Source organism: Triturus cristatus, chromosome 2_2 (genome assembly GCF_964204655.1).
Source record: "Triturus cristatus chromosome 2_2, aTriCri1.1, whole genome shotgun sequence".
NCBI classification, from domain to species: Eukaryota; Metazoa; Chordata; class Amphibia; order Caudata; family Salamandridae; genus Triturus; species Triturus cristatus.
Genome location: NC_140582.1, coordinates 72,905,323 through 72,921,094, shown reverse-complemented (window position 1 = coordinate 72,921,094; position 15,772 = coordinate 72,905,323). Strand labels below are relative to the sequence as shown.

The following is a 15,772-nucleotide window of genomic DNA, read 5'->3' as shown; positions in this document are numbered from 1 at the left end:
GCACATGACATTTTGCGACTCACAAATTGTGGCTAGCAATCGAGCGCAATTTGCGAGTCGCAAATTGTCATGGTCGTACACCTGGCCCTATATACCATGACAGTAAGGCAAACTACACCCATATTTTGCAAACATCTGGTTCAAAGGTTAAATAAATTAAACCTTATAAAATAGTCGAATTGGATGTGAAACACATGGTGGATCCAAGAAAGCAATTCATTTCTGAAACATTTTTAATTCAGCGAGGGGTCGAAGCGCAGAGATACTCCTCCGGGAGTCGATTCTAGCGCTATATAAACCCACAATTAAATTAAATTAAATTAAATATGTGTAGATCTTCCAAAGTTTTCCTGGGCACTTGGCAGGACTGTGGCTCCCACCCTAGGACCCACAGGAGCCCTGGCCTTGGCAGCATTCAGTGCTTCTGAACCCAGCCAAGCAGGGAAAGCCTCCCCACACCCATGGGATCCCCGTCTCATGCCCTTTACGATGTGGCATGCTAAAGGAGCAGGCTGCCTACCCCTTGGTACAGAAGGGGGCCCAGGCCCCGTTCAGATCCTCTGAAACTGACGACGCTGGGGTAGCATCCCCTTTATGACACCACCATGGCCAGAGAGGGGAACCTGGAGCCCAGTCCTGTCCCCTCTGTGGCTCGGAAGCCCTCACCGGGGCAACAGTCAGGTGTTTCCAACCAAGCAGCCTACAGTCGCCAAAAAGACCCTGCTATACCAGGTCAACCAGAGTCCAGTCTGGACCTTCCCCAAGGCAGCCCCCTGTCTGTGACCACGGAGCTCTTTTCTTCCCACCACAAGCTTGGTAGCAAGGAGGGCCAGTGAATGCAGCCCAGGCCCTCCCTGAGCTCTGACCAAGGGCGTGAACACGCCCTACCTCCCTGTTGGAGAAGTGGGGAGAGGGGTTCCCCGGGCCTGCTGCTTCCCCTTTGCAAGGCCCCTCTTGTTCTTAGGAGAACGCTAAGCCTTGCTTTGGGCCTGCCATTGGTACATCGGGGGACTGGGTAGCGCTGAACATTGACAGTCACTGACATTCAAGATTAGGCCCAGGTGTTTGCTGAGTGCTTCTCAGAGCTCCACCGGGCTAGTGTTCCAGCTCACCGCCCCGGGAAGGGGCTAGGCCTTCATGCAGGGTTGGTCTCCGCTCTTTACCCTAAACCCAGTACAGGAGCAAGAAAGTCCTCCCCGGGCCTGAAGCCACCCTGCCCTGGGTACTGCCCCTGCATACAGTGGGCTCTGGGTGCTGCCTTGGGTGGGTGCATTCCACCTTCTTGGAGCCCAGGGAGCCAAGGAGAGTTAAGAGCAGGCCACATTCCCTCCCTGCAGGTCTGACTGGTAAGCCCATTTTCCTCGACTTTGGCTTACAGAAACCTGGTGGGAGTACAAAATGTGGAGTTAGCCTGGCCATCTGGTCACACAGAATGGTGACCAGATGGCCCAAAATGACCCAACGACCAGATGGGTCGGGATACCCAGTTGCAGGACCAAGTCAACGATGACAAGAGTGGCCATGCACTCTGAGGCCGGTCATTGGGAGGCTCCCTCCTGGAGCTGCTTGCCTCCCAGTGACTTGTGCAGGGGGTTCCGGTCTGCTACTCACGAAACCCTGACCCAGAACAGGTTGTCTACGAATGATTTAGCACCAGGTGACTAATGAACATGCGGTGAAGTAATGGCAATGGAGGCGGCCTCCCTTTGTCCACACTTTGTTCAAGGCTTCCCCTCTGGGAGTCAACCTCCACGGGTCGAAGAGCGTTACCAGGCGCTCGGCCGGGAGCCCTGTCTTTTACCCCCAAGGGGGGCTCCCAGAGAGACAGGAGCTAGCAGCCCCAGAGCCACTTGTCTGGACCACAAAAATCTTGAAACCCTCAGCCTGGCCCCACGGGACCAGGACAAACCAGGTACCTGGCAACGAGGGAGGGTCATCACACATGCACATCAGCCATCTGCAACCGGGTTTGCACCCTGCTGGTGAGTAGCCTATCCCTTGCCCTTGTCAGAGGCACCAGAAGGGAAGAACCGGGTGGCTCCCCATCCTGCACGACTCAGAGTGGGTCTCCTTGGAGGCCCGGCTCCTTCTCTTCCAGGCTGCCCTGCCGCTCAAGAAGGGTCCCTCCTCGTTTGCCCGAAGCCTGGTCTGGCCGGGATCGGGTGTGGTAGGGCCCAGGGCAGCAGGGGCTTTAGAGGTGGTCTGAGAAGGCACTGCCATTCAGTTTCCCCATTACTGGGTCGTGCTAGGTGAGCATGGGTTCTGTCTCGGGAGGGCCTACTGATGTGCCCTTCCTGGCGGGGCAGAGGTCAGGGCTGCCCCATCTCCGGTCTCTCATGCATTCGTTGGTTGGGTCCTCCCTGTGCCCAGTCGTCTCCCCCGCAGCCGCGGACCGCTCCGCTGGCAAGGACACGCAAGGGCAGGTCCAGGCCCTGTGCCAACGGTGTGCGTGTTCCATCTGCGAGGCGGCTGAGGGTTTCGAGCTGGCAGCATCCGTCACTTAAGACACTCCATTGTTAATGAACCTTCTGCAGATTCACCTATAGAAACCTTGTTATGACTTTTACTTTGAATAGATAGTCACGTTTGATCACCTTCTCGGTACTTTGTTAGGACCATTGCCGACCCCGGCAATGCATATCCGAGGACCTCACTAAACCATCTAATGGGTAGTAACGACGAGCGGTGTGTTCAAAGGGCAGGGACTTAAGCAACACAAGCTTATAACCCGCACTTACTGGGAATTCCTTGTTCATGGGAAATAATTGCAATCCCACATCCCAATCATGAAAAGGGTTCAGCTGGTTACCCACACCTGTTGGCGAAGGGTAGACACGCTATCCTTTCAGTGTAGCACGTGTGCAGCCCCAGACATCTAAGGGCAGCATCGACCTCTTATTTCTTGCTATCGTCAGGCTGAATTCCATTTGTTTCTCTAAGAAGTTGGACACCAAAAGCTGGGGGTCGTGTAATTAGTTAGCATGGAGGAGTCTTGTTCATTATTAGAATTAACCAGACAAATCGCTCTACCAACTAAGAACAGCCATGCACCACCAGCCACAGAATCGAGAAATAGCTATCAATCTGTCAATCCTTTCCGTTTCTGGGCCGGGTGAGGATTCCTGTGTTGAGTCACATTAAGCCGCAGTCTCCACTCCTGGTGGTGCCCTTCTGTCAACTCCTTTAAGTTTTAGATTTGCAACCATACTACCTCCGGAAACCAAAGACTTTGGCTTCCCAGAAGCTGCTTGGTGAGTCATGGACATAATGCCGCAGGATCGCTAGTCGGCATCATTTATGGTACGAACTAGGATGGTATCTGATCGTCTTCGAACCTCCGGCTTTTGTTCTGGTTCAGTGAACACATTCTTGGCAAATCCTTTTGCTTTGGTTTGTCTTGTGCCGGTTCTATAATTTCACCTCTAGTGGCACAACACATGCCCCCAGCCTTCCCTCTTAATCATGGCCTCAGTTCTATCCCATTATTCCTAACTGAAGTATTGAGGTGACCAGCCTGCTTTGAATACTCTAATGTTTTCAGAGTAAATGGTTCGTACCCCCGGACACTCAGTCAAGAGCACCAAGGGGCACCAAGAGGCAGGGGCTGGGACAGACTGTAGCTCACCTCACAGGGGAACACCAGCTAGATCCCAAGATCCAACTTCAAGCTATTAAACTGCAGCCACTTTAATATACGGTATTGGAGCTGGAATTATTGCGGCTGCTGGCACCAGACTTGCCCTCCAATGAAACAACAGCCGAGGCTGGCAAAGCAGTACATCCCTAAATTGACCAAGCATGCCCAATCAATCGTAGTACACAGTGCTGGCTGTACCCTCCCCTGGAAGGCCGCCCTGCCCGGGGTTGCTAGCTTCACACCTCTGTCCGCTCACAGGGAAGGCAGACTCAGAGGAAAGGCCCATCGGGAAGGGCTGGGAGGCAAGCATGGACCCGAGCCCTAGGGGGCCCAGGTGGGCCAGCCCGGGCCCTGGCTTAACCCAACTGAGAATTGCTGGAGTCCACAGGCGTCCGAGGTACCCTGTCCCTATTAATCCAGAGGAAAATCACCCCTCTTTCTTGTAATTCGTGTGCACCAAGTGACAAAGGGGACCAAAGGCACAAACGCGCCTGAACTCCTGCAGACCTGGCTGGGTTGGGGAAGCGAATGAGCCGTCATCGGGGGTTCCAGGGCAGCCGGGCCATCAGGTAGGACCATTGGAAAGCATTGTGCGCAACCTGGCTGAGGGGCTCGGTGCGACCAGATGGCTGGGCTTGTAGGACGCCATCTGGTCCTGCTGTGCCTTAACCTTAAGGCTTCTGCTTATCCTTGGAGGGGACGGGGCTGTGCCGCTGGGGGACTCGAGTCCCCAGCTGGGCCTCAGGCACGGGGATGCAAAAGGGGCCCCAAGTAGCCTCCGACCCAGGGCCCACGGGCACCTTAACATGCAGGCGAAGTGGGTGAGGCCTCCCTGGGCCTGTTGAACCTGGGACCTTGGCCTTGTGGCAGGCCTGAGGACGGAGCCCAGGGTGGGAGCACCTGCCTTGGGGCCCAGCGGGGCACCAGAACCCAGTAGGAGCTCCTGGGCCCGCACATGCAGGGTAGGCACCCCAGGACCTCGGGACCCCATCTCGGGTGCTTTGCCATGCGGTGGACCAGAGATCGGAGTCCAAAATGAGGGGTACACACCTCAGGGCATGCTGGGGCCCCGGTTGGAGCTCTTGGACCCAGCCAAGCAGGGGGAGCCTCCACGGGCCGTGCAACCCTGTCCTGGGTGATGTGGCATGCAGGTGGCCTAAGGACGGAGTCCAGGACGGAGGTGGTCCAGTCCTGGGCCATCGGGACACTGGCTGAGAACCACCAGACCCAAAGTGGTTCCTGAGTACCCTGTCCGTAGTAATCCAGAGGAAGGCTACCCCCTTTCTTGTAATCCTTGCACACCGAGTGAGAGAGGGTACCTAAGGCTCAAACGCACCCAGCATCCTGGAGCCCTGGCTTGGCTTGGGAAGCAAATGGGCCTCAGCTGGACAACCAGAGCGGGTCAGCAATCTGGTAGCACCACTGAAAAGCATTGAGTGCAGCCATCTGGTCGTGCTGTGCCTTAACGAACAGGGCTTCCGCTTATCCTTGGAAGAAATGGGGGCTCTGCAACCCAGGGGCTCGGAGCCCCAGCTGGATCTCAGGCACGGAGCTGTAAGGGGGGCCCCGACAGGCCTCCGACCCATGGCCCTCAGGCACCTTATCATGCAGGCGAAGCAGGGGTAGCCACCCTGAGCCCAGTGGACCCCTGACCCGGGACCTTGCCTATGGGGCAGGCCAGAGAACGGAGCACAGGGCGAGAGCACCCACACTGGCTCCTGGCAGGCCCTGATAAGAGCTCCTGGGCCCAGACGTGCACGGAAGGCCTCCCTGGCCCCTTTGCCATGCGGTGAGCAAGAGGACAGAGCCTAGGATGGGGTGTACGCCAGATGGGGTGTATGCCGGGGCACGGGTAGGATCTCTTGAGCCCGGCCAAGCAGAGGAGGCCCGCGGAACCTTGTCCCGGGTGCTCTGGCATGCAGGGGGCCATAGGAAGGCTACAACCCTTGCTTGTATTCCGTGCACACAGAGAGACAAAGGGAACTACCCGCACAAAGGCACTCAACCTCCTAGAGCCCTACATAGGCTTAAGGAAGCAACCGAGCCCTCATCAGGACTTCCAGGGCAGCTGGGGTGTCCACTGCATGTCCCTGCCTGCTTTCGAGGAAGGCAGGCTTGGAGGAAAGGCCCATCAGGCAGGGCTGGGAGGCAGGAGCGGACCTGGCCCCTGGGGGGCTCGGCGGGCAGGCCTGGGCCCTGAAATACAACTAGTTCAAAATCACTGGAACTCAAGGGTCCCCTCTCCCTAGTAATACATAGGAAAAATACCCCCTTTCTTGTAATCTGTGCACACCGAGTGACAGAGGGGACCGAAGGCACAAATTTGCCTGACCACCTGGAGCTCTGACTGGGATCTGGGAAGCAAATGAGCCCTCATCTGGACTTCTAGGGCAGCCGGCCATCAGGTTGTGCCATTGGAAAGTGTTGCATGTGACCTGATGGCCAAGAAGCTTGACGCGACCAGGTGGCCGGCCTCAAAGAATGACCATCTAGTCATGCTGTGCCTTAACAAAAGGGTTTCTACATGCTTTTGCATGTTACTGGAGAAGACAGGATGGGCTTCAGGCATGGGGCTGCAAGGGGGCCCCTGACGGAGCTCTGACCATGGGCCAGCAGGCACTGTAACATGGAGGCAAAGAGGCAGAGGTCCCCACAGGCCAGATAGACCCCCATCCCAGGCTCTTTGCAAGCAGCAAACCGGAGGACAGAGCCCAGGGTGGGAGCACCTGCCCATGGGCCACAAACACCGTCCTCGGCGCTTTGCCATGTGACGGGCCCAAGGACAGAGCTCAGGATGGGAGGCTTTACCCAAGGGTCCTCAAGGGCCCCGGTCAGAGCTTCCAAACCTAGCCAAGCAGAGGAAGACTCCCCAGGACCGATTGACCCACGTCCCAGACACTTAGCAGGATGGCAGACCGGGGGACAAAGCCCAGGGCAGGGGTGCCACGCAGGGGTGCCAACCCCAAGGACTGGCGGGGCCCTGGGGCATGGTTGAAGCTCCTTGAATGGGATTCTGAACTGTTTGACTGCCCGCTATGCAAATGGCAGAAAAACATCATAATTTACCTGCTGTTGGCTTAATGGTAGATATTCTACACTGTTCAGCTGGCGGACGTGCAAATAGCAAAAATTCTTCATTATTTAGCGGGCTGGTGGCTAAATAGTAGCGAGTCTGCAGTGTTTGGCCAGTGGGCATGTAAATTACAGAAAACTTCACTATTTACATGCCCGCAACCTAAATAGTAGATATTCTGCACTGTTAGACTGGCAGCCATCCACGAACATAAACAGTTCACTATGGGCCAGATGTACGACCATTGGATTTAGCGCCTTGCAATTTGCGACAAATTGCAAGGCGCTAAATCTAATGTACAACAGTGTCAGAGACACTGTTAGCGAATCGCAATGGGGTCGCAAAAAGCAAGGCTCCTCAATATTCATGAGCCACTCGCAATTTGCGACCCCATTGGGATTGGCCAGCCTCACAGGGATGGTGGCCACTATGTCTGTGACTTCTTTTCAATAGAGCAGTTTCTTTTTTCAAATGCAGCCTGTTTTCCTTAAAGGAAAACAGGATGCATTTAAAAAGAAAAAATGAAACTGCCTGCCCTTAAAAAATATTTTCCCCTGCGTTTGCAAAGAGGAAGGTGTCCTCTGGGGACCCCTTGCCTTTTCCAACCCCATTACCACCCTCTTGAAGAGCGTGGTAATTTGCGAGAGTTTTGCAACCACAAAAGAAAGATATATAGGTGTCAAAGACACAGAAGAAGAGAGCCTCACGGAGATTTTTATTCATTGACTTTATTTCAAATATTGTAACATGTAAGATACTGAATAAGCAGAGATATTTTGTTGCCTCCATTCTTAATACTACATGTAAAAAGCTGGATTAGTATATGATGCACACTTATTTAAGTGAAGCACCCTGCACTAATCCAGATAACCCTTATGGTGATTGTAGTGGTCTTGGAAATCCATAAAAGCTCTCTAAGTGGTAGCTGTGGAGAGCAGCTTTCAGGCTCAGTCCAGAAGGAGTGTTAAGCAGCTTGTTTTATCAGAACTTATCATATAGTGTAGGTTAAGTGAAAAAGAACCACACCGTGTAGTTATAAAAATATGTATTCATTATAAACACTTACTAACACATTGGTATATCTCCTACTCGGAGATATAAACACAATACTCACAATATTTCAACAATAGGAAAGGTAAGTAGCATAAATACACAGTGGTCTCCAGAGGAAGACCAAAGCATATACTAGTAAAGAGAAATACAAACCACTACCAAAGTTGTGACTGGTCCCGTAAGTACCCAGTAACCCCACGGAGGTCGTGTGCCGAGTGGAAACACGACCGCATGCTCAAAACAATTCAATGATCTCAGTTGCAGTTTTGAAGAAGAAGGACCCTTACAAGAAGAACCTGATGAAACCCCATGGAAATTGAAAGGTTGGAGAATCACCCCAGCCGTGGATACCCCAGGTACCAGGATACCTATACCAGAGAAGCCGGGTGCATAGGTGTGAAGTGACGTCAGAAACCTCCGTAGACCACAATGGAGGACTTCAGTGAAGATGCCGCTGGAGAAGATGGTGAAAGAGTCCAGTCGAATCCAAGGTTGGTTTCTTGAAGAGGAGTACCTGCAGGCAGAGGGGACAGATTCCATGCCACTAAGTAGTGACCAGGAGGCTCGGAAGACCAATGACCACCGACAGACAAAGATGCAGGAGAGTTGACGTGACCTAGTCGCTGCAGCTGTGAGGACCAGGCGACACTGTGGAAGACCAGGAGTCAGTCACAAGCTGTCACATGTCGGAAGTCGAGAACCAGGGGGTCAGTGTCTGGTGGGGGCACCAACAAGCCTTGGCAGTAGCAACAGTCGAGGAGAACAAAGAAGGTGCAGTGTTGGGACCATCAAGGTCCAAGGGTCTCACCAAGTGCAGGAGAGTCATAGGAGGCCCTAAGCAAGCAGGAGAGCCCACTGGGGCAAAGAGGACCCTAGAGAGGACCCACAGGCCAAAGGCAGAGGAGTCACAGGAGGACCTTGAGCAGCTCACCAAAGATATTGGCCCACAGTGCAGAGAATGCAGTGAGTATGAAGATCTTGGTATCAGGAGGTGCTGGAGGCTTGAGCTTCTGGGAGCTCAAAGATCTCTAGAGAAGAGAGTCAACAAACCTTGGTAATGGCAAGTCAAATCGGAGGACAAGGGTACTGCTCCAGCGGTTCTGACGAGGAATACTGGGTTCAAACTTGCTGAGAAAACAGTGTAAGCCTTGAGGGAGTTACAGAATCACCACTTGTGTTGCTGAACCTTTCAAAGTCTGCAGGAGCTCAGGAGCAGGAGACCGGTCAGCTTCATTGCGGTGCCTGCAGATGCAGGGGAGTGACTTCTTCACTCAAATGGAGATTCCTTTGGGTGTGTTTGATGCCCACAGGCCTGGATAAGCATCTGTATGGAGCACAGGCACAGAGGACTTAGAAGACTGGCAGGACAATGAGACCAGGAGATGCAGGAGTCTTCCGGATTCAGTCTCGGTTCCCAAGGCGAAGTCCCAAAAATTCCAAAGTGCCCAGACGGTTGAAGATGAAGTGTTTTCGGATCTGAATATTGTCCCACGATTAATTTGAAGAGGCACCCACATGTAAGACCTAAGGTACCCTAAGGAAAGGGTTGTGACAATTTAGGGAGCCCTGCCAAGTTAGGGGGATGGACAGTGGGGAGGATACTCCCATGTCCATTGTCCAGTTTCGCAACAGAGCGGGAGTCAACGGCTCCCTGAAATGGTTCCAGCTGGAGTATGCAAGTAGGGCGCCAATGTACCCTTAAAAGAAGTCTGGTGGCACTGACAAGCGCCCCCACCCCAGCTCAATACATTAAGTCCTTTCTAGGAGGTGGTTACACCTCCCTGCGACAGAAAATCAGTGTTTCTGCCTTTCCCTGCTCAAGCCTCACTCAGCAGCAGGAGGGCAGAATCGTGTTTATGGTCGGCAGCAGCACTAGCTTGCTGTTAGACCCTGAAAGGCTGGTACTGGGAATACAGGGGGCTCCTAAGGGGAGCCCCCCAGTACATGGGATCCTATATCCAATACTGGAATCCGTGTTGAGGTAGGATTCCAACATGTTTGATACCAAACATGACAGGTTTCTGTGCAGCCAATATATAGTTGGAACTCGGGCCGATTCACAGAACTTATCTGAGATAAATTCCTAAACTTACTACTTTTGGTATTCACAAAAGACATTTAGTAGTAGTAAAGTTAGGACTCTTAACTTTACTAATACTAAACGCCTTCTTTGAATACTAAAAGCAGTAAGTTTAGGATTTTATCTCTGTGAATGGGCCTCAAAGTATTTGACTTGATGTCCACTATATGTAAGAAATGGCTGAACGCACTTACAAAGCCTGGAGAATTGACTCCTGGATTTGTATGGGATGTCCTGCTCATGTAGGGCACCCTCACACTTAAAACCAACCACCCTGCCTTCAGGATTGAAAGGCTTACCTTAGGGGTGACTTATAGGTTTTAAGTGCACTGACCTCAGATATAAGGGAATGGCAGGCCTGTAGTCACAGTTTGAGTGGTCTCGCATGGGCAGGGAAATCATTAAGAGGAGTCACAATGTACCCATATACCTTAACAAACATCCTGTAGTACCAAGTCAGGCCCAAGAAAGCTCTGACCTAAGTCTTGGTAGTGGGAGCAATCCAATCTTTTTTGGTCTGGATTTTGCTCTCCAATGGTTAAACTTGGCCTCCGCCTACCAGGTAACCCAAGTACATAACCTTACTCTGCCCTATCTGGCACTTTGTGGTCTTGATAGTGAAGCCTGCCTTTTTACGGGGTCTACAGAACATTTCTGAGGTGGAACAGGTAATCCTCCCAGGTGGAACTAAAGACAGCAAAATCATCTCAATATGCTGCATTATAGGCTTCCAGACCTGTTAGTACTTTGTTCACCAGCCTCTGAAATGTGGCAGGTGCATTTTTCACTAGGGGTTGGAAATACTGTTTTAGGTGTGGCATCCTCAGCAAGTCTGATTTGCCAGTGGCTTGCAGTCAGGTCAAATGTGCTCAAATACTTGGCCGAGGCCAGAGTATCAATAAGCTCATCTGCCATTGGAATTGGATGGGCATCAGTCCTAGTGACTGCATTGAGGCCTCTGTGGTCTACACAAAATCTCATCCCTCTCTTGCCATCTTTGGTGTGAGGTTTTGGTCTGGCACATGGCCTACTGGACTAGCCCAGGGGCTATCTGAAGGCCCAATGATCCCCAATTCAAGCATTATTTGGACCTCAGTCCTGATGCAGTCTCTGACATTGTCAGGCTGTCTGTAAATCTTACTTTTTGCAGGCAGACTATCACCTGTGTCCACTTTGTGGGTACACTAGGTGCTTTGACTGGGATTCAGAGAGAACATGTGGGACGAATTATTGAGGACTTTCCTGCAATCAGCTTGCTGCTGGTCAGTTAGGCTGCCTGCCAAGACTACTCCATCAGCTGACCCATCAACAAGGTCCTGAGAGAGGAGATCGGGGAGAGGGTCACTGTCTTATCCTGTCCCTCATCAGTGGCCATGAGCAGGCTCATGTCAGCCCTGTCAACAAAAGGTTAGAGGCAGTTCACACGAAGTTCCCTATGGGGACTTCTAGGAGTACCTAGGTCAACCAAATAGGTGACCTCACCTTTCTGTTCATGGATGGTGTGGGGGCCACTCCACTTGTCTTGGAGAGCTGCTGGGGCCACAGGCTCCAACACTCACACTTTCTGTCCTGGCTGGTAAACAATCAGTACAGCCTTTTGGTCATGCCAAGCTTTCTGAATCTCCTGGCTGTTTTTGCTGGCCTTCTTCCTATACTCAGGCCATACGTTAATGCAGGCCAGGAACATAGTCCACAATATCCTGTTTAGGAGGTTTGAAAGGTTGTTACTATCCTTCCTTAACCAGACGCAATGGATCCCTAACTGGATGCCTAAACAGAAGTTCAAATGGGCTTTAACTAACCACCTTCTGTGGAACCTCTCTGTAGGCAAAGAGAAGGCAGGGTAGTAAGACATCCCATTTTCGCCTAAGCTTTTCTTGGAGTTCCATGATCATACCATTGATGGTCTTGTTGAACCTTTCAACAAGCCCATTGCACTGTGGATGGTAAAGTGTGATAAACTTGTAGTTTACTCCACACTCTTTCCACATTGCAGTAATATAATTAGACATTAAGTTGGTCCCGCTGTCTGTTAAGACCTCCTTAGGGAAACACACCCTGAAAAAGATTTGCAGGAGGGCCCTGGCCACTACAGGAGCTGTAGGGTTTCTAAGGGATATAGCCCCTGGATATCTAGTGGCAATGCCGACCAGCACTTGGATATAACTGTGTCCAGATGCTGTTGGAGTGTTTAAGGGACCTACAATGTCTAGTCCTACCCTCTCAATGTGAACCACAATCACTGGAAGTGGAATTAAGGGGGCCTTTGAGTTCCACCTAACTTACCACTGGTGTGCCAAGTAACACAGGAGTGACAACACTCCTTGGTGTCTTCAGACATGTGGGACCAGTGAAAATGAGGGACAAGCCTGTCCCAGATCTTGCTTTGCCCAAGATGTCCTGCAAGGGGGATGTCATGTGCCTGAGAGAGAAGAAAACCTCCGAACTACTGAGGTACTATCAACCTCCTGGTGGCACTATGCTTGGGGTCTCTACTCTCAGAGAACAGGAGCCCATCTTCCCAATAGATCCTATGCGACCCACGGACATTCCCTGCCTCCTCAGCAGTAGCTGCTGCCCGAGCTGTTCAAGAGAGGGGCAAGATTTCTGCTCCAAACTCAAGCTTGCTTTGGATGGGCCCCTTTCCCCAAGAACTCTGCCTGCTCAGGCCCAAGTTCCTCAGGGAAAGTTCCTACACAGGGACTGGGATCGTCTCCCTCAGGTATTTCTGGAGAAACTAGAACTCTTTTTGGGCCCGTTACCCCTCCCCAGCTGAGATTCACAACTGCCAAAGGATGATTAGTCCTGACATTGCTAGCGTTGGTCACTTGGTACAACTGACCAAGTATGATCTGTTCAGGGGACACAAGTTTCTCTGTCACCATTATGACACTGACCCCTGTGTCCCTGTAAGCGATTGCTTCTTTTCCATTGATCAAAGGCTGTTGTCTGTACTTGCTCAAGTTAGTGGGACTTAATAGTAAGGTGGCAAGATCCATGCCACCATCACAGACAATGCCAGCCAAGTGGGAGTTCTGATTAGGCCAGAACCCACTTCAGAGCCCAAGGTTAACCATACTAATCCCTTGGTTGCTGTACTATCACTTGTTTTGTTGCTAGGGGATGTAGATCCCTTAGCGACAGTGGTAGTAGCCTCCTTGGTGTTGGCCTTAGGATAATTAGCATCTCTTGTCCAATGAGTTTTTTCTTTGCATAAGCCTTCTTTTTATTCTTCTTGGAGTTTTGGAACTCATCCCCAGATGCACTGTATTGGGGACCTGGAGAAGACTCATTTTTGTCTTTACCCTTCTCCTCACATCTTCTCCTGCATTTTAGAAGAAACTTGCTTCTTCTCGTCACCTCCACCACCTTGGTTTTTCTGCTTAACTTGATGTGGACCCATTTGTCTGGCTTCTTTCCCAATTCTTGGGGGGGCGGTCGGATAGGAGTCCACCAGGTACTGGTGCAGTTGTTGATTCTGACAATTATTAAGGATGTGTTTCCACACCAACAATTTGTACAATCCCTCACACTCCTAAACCTTGCTTCCATGAAGCCAGCCTTCCTGAGCCTTAAAAGCATTGTCTATGAAAGCAACCCAGTCTTGGTTTTGTGCCTTTTGGGTATCTCTGAACCTAACTCTGTACTGCTCAGTGGTTAAGCCAACCCCATCTATTAGGGCACTCTTTAAGACTAATTGCCAGCATCCTCTTCTCTAATAGTGAGGAGCTTGTCTCTACCCACCTTTATTAGCAAAGGAGAGCCACATGATAGCTGCCCAATGCCTTTGAGGGACCTTTTGAACTTTACAGGCCCTCTCTAAAGCAGTGATCCATTAATAGTTGTCACCCCCCTCCTGGTAAGGAGGGATTATATTGCTTAGGTTCCTACTTCCTAGTATCAAAGGAGGCATCCTTGACTCTAGGGATACTAGTGCTGCCACCAAATTCTTCCTAGCACTCTGAACTTCCAGGGTCTCTATATCAAGGACCAGCTGTTCTTGTCTGAGCTTGAGTCTAACTCTCTCAAGTTTGATCAGGTGGTATTCCCTCTCTAAATAGACCTCCCTCTTGCTAGAGATAGAGGTCCCTATGGAATTCCCAGAAGCATTGGAATTAGCAGAGGAGGACCTAGACTTCCCCTGCATCCTCTGCACCTTACCAGGAGGAACAAAGGTAGACCTACCTATAGGGGCACCCTCTGTATCATATTCTATTCCCTGGGGGATTGGAGTTCACCAAGGTGGAGTCATCAGACTTCTCCTAGTCTTGCCTCCTGACCCATCTTCCAGAGCTTCCTCACCCACTTTGTCCTGTTCTTCTGACCTATCAGGATTCTTGTGGTCATCTAGGAAACACACCTCTAAGAGGTGTTTAATGGTGGGGTTCCTACCTGTCTTTATCTTTCTAGAAGTACACAGGGTCCTTAGTTCCTGGAACCTAGGACCACTGTATCTGGAGGACTGGGTCCCATTGGGTTCCGTGAGTAAAGACATGGTGTCTAGGTATAGTGTGGTGTTGCACCTACCTACCCTAGTGAGAACTAAACTTCCTAAGATTGGGGAAAGGGCTGTGCTAGACCCCTCAGTAGAACTTGCTTGTCTATAAAAATATTGGATATGTGCCTCATGCTAGTGATGTTTTTTCAATTAATCCACACCTAGAATAGCTGGTAAACAGTGCCGGCTTAAATTCCACCGCTGCCACCAATGTAGGAGGGTGACTCAGTATATGGTGCACACTTATTTAAGTGAAGCGCCCTGCACTAATCCATACAACCCTTATAGTGATTTTAGTGGTCTTAGACAACCATAGAAAGCTCTCTAAGTGGTAGCTTGTGGAGAGCAGCCTTCAGGCTTAACCCAGAAGGAGTGTTAAGCAGCTTGGTTTACCAGAACTATGGTCTAGTCCCATTGGTCCTCCTGGCTCTGGTTGTCCTGCTTCCCCTGATCCTTATCAGTCTGGTACTAATACTCCAGTTAATAGCTCTCTGCTCCACTTGGAACTTCAGGTCCTGATCCTTTGGCTCTGGCCTCTCTGGTCTACCTAGCCCTGTTCCTGCTTATTGTGATGCTTCGAGTCCACCTAATCCCCCCCCCATCTGCTCCCTCGTTTAACAGCCCTATCCACCCTCTCCTGACCTGACTAGTTCTCCTGGCCCACCTCCAACATGTCATGATGCTCTAGACCTTGGTCCTCCATCTTTTTGTCATCCTTGATTGTGCAGGCCCTGTTCTCCTAGTCTTCCTCAATCTCAGTTTGGTTTGCCTAGCTGTGATTTTCCAACTGCTGGTCCTCACAGTCTGTTTTCTCTGCCTGGTCTTGTACCCATTAGACTTGATCCTTTTGCTTCTCTTCCTCCCTGTTTGGGTATCTGTAAGCCTAATCCTCTTGGTTCTGGTCCTTTCAGGCTCCCTTCTGTTAGGTCTTACTTCTCTTTCCTAATCCCCTTGAACTTCGTACATTTGATCTGGCCCTTCTGATCATTCTCACCCTACCCATCTGATTCATAGTACTTCACTTCCGGGTCCTACTGGTCTCCTTGATCTGCTTGGCCTTTTGTGTCCTGGCCCTCTTAGGTGTTGCCCTCTTTCCCTTCTTTTTCTGATTTGAATCATCCTTTTCCTCCTGGCCATAAGCCTTGTCCTCATCCTCCTTCTGGCACTGCACCAAACCGTCTGGACACTTTTGATCCTGGTACTCTTGGTTTGGTCCTTCTGAGCCTCGTCATCTTGGTCCTGGTCCTCCTGGAATCCAGGCCCAGTTCCCTTAATCTTCCTGGCTCCGGCTGTTCTAGTCATCCTGCTCTTCTTCATCTTGGACCTGCTGCCTCCAGGTCAACTCATCCACTTGGTACTCTGGGCCCTGATCCTCTGGTCATGGTCCACCTGGCAATCTTAGGCCTGTTCCTGGTCCTCTTTGTGCTGATT

The 15,772-nt window shown here is 51.2% G+C and overlaps 1 pseudogene; it reads right to left on the bottom strand.

Annotated features, from left to right (window-relative positions):
* Positions 1-2,517: 2,517 nt before the first annotated feature.
* LOC146861873 (18S ribosomal RNA) lies at positions 2,518-3,898 on the bottom strand (annotated as a pseudogene).
* Positions 3,899-15,772: the final 11,874 nt, after the last annotated feature.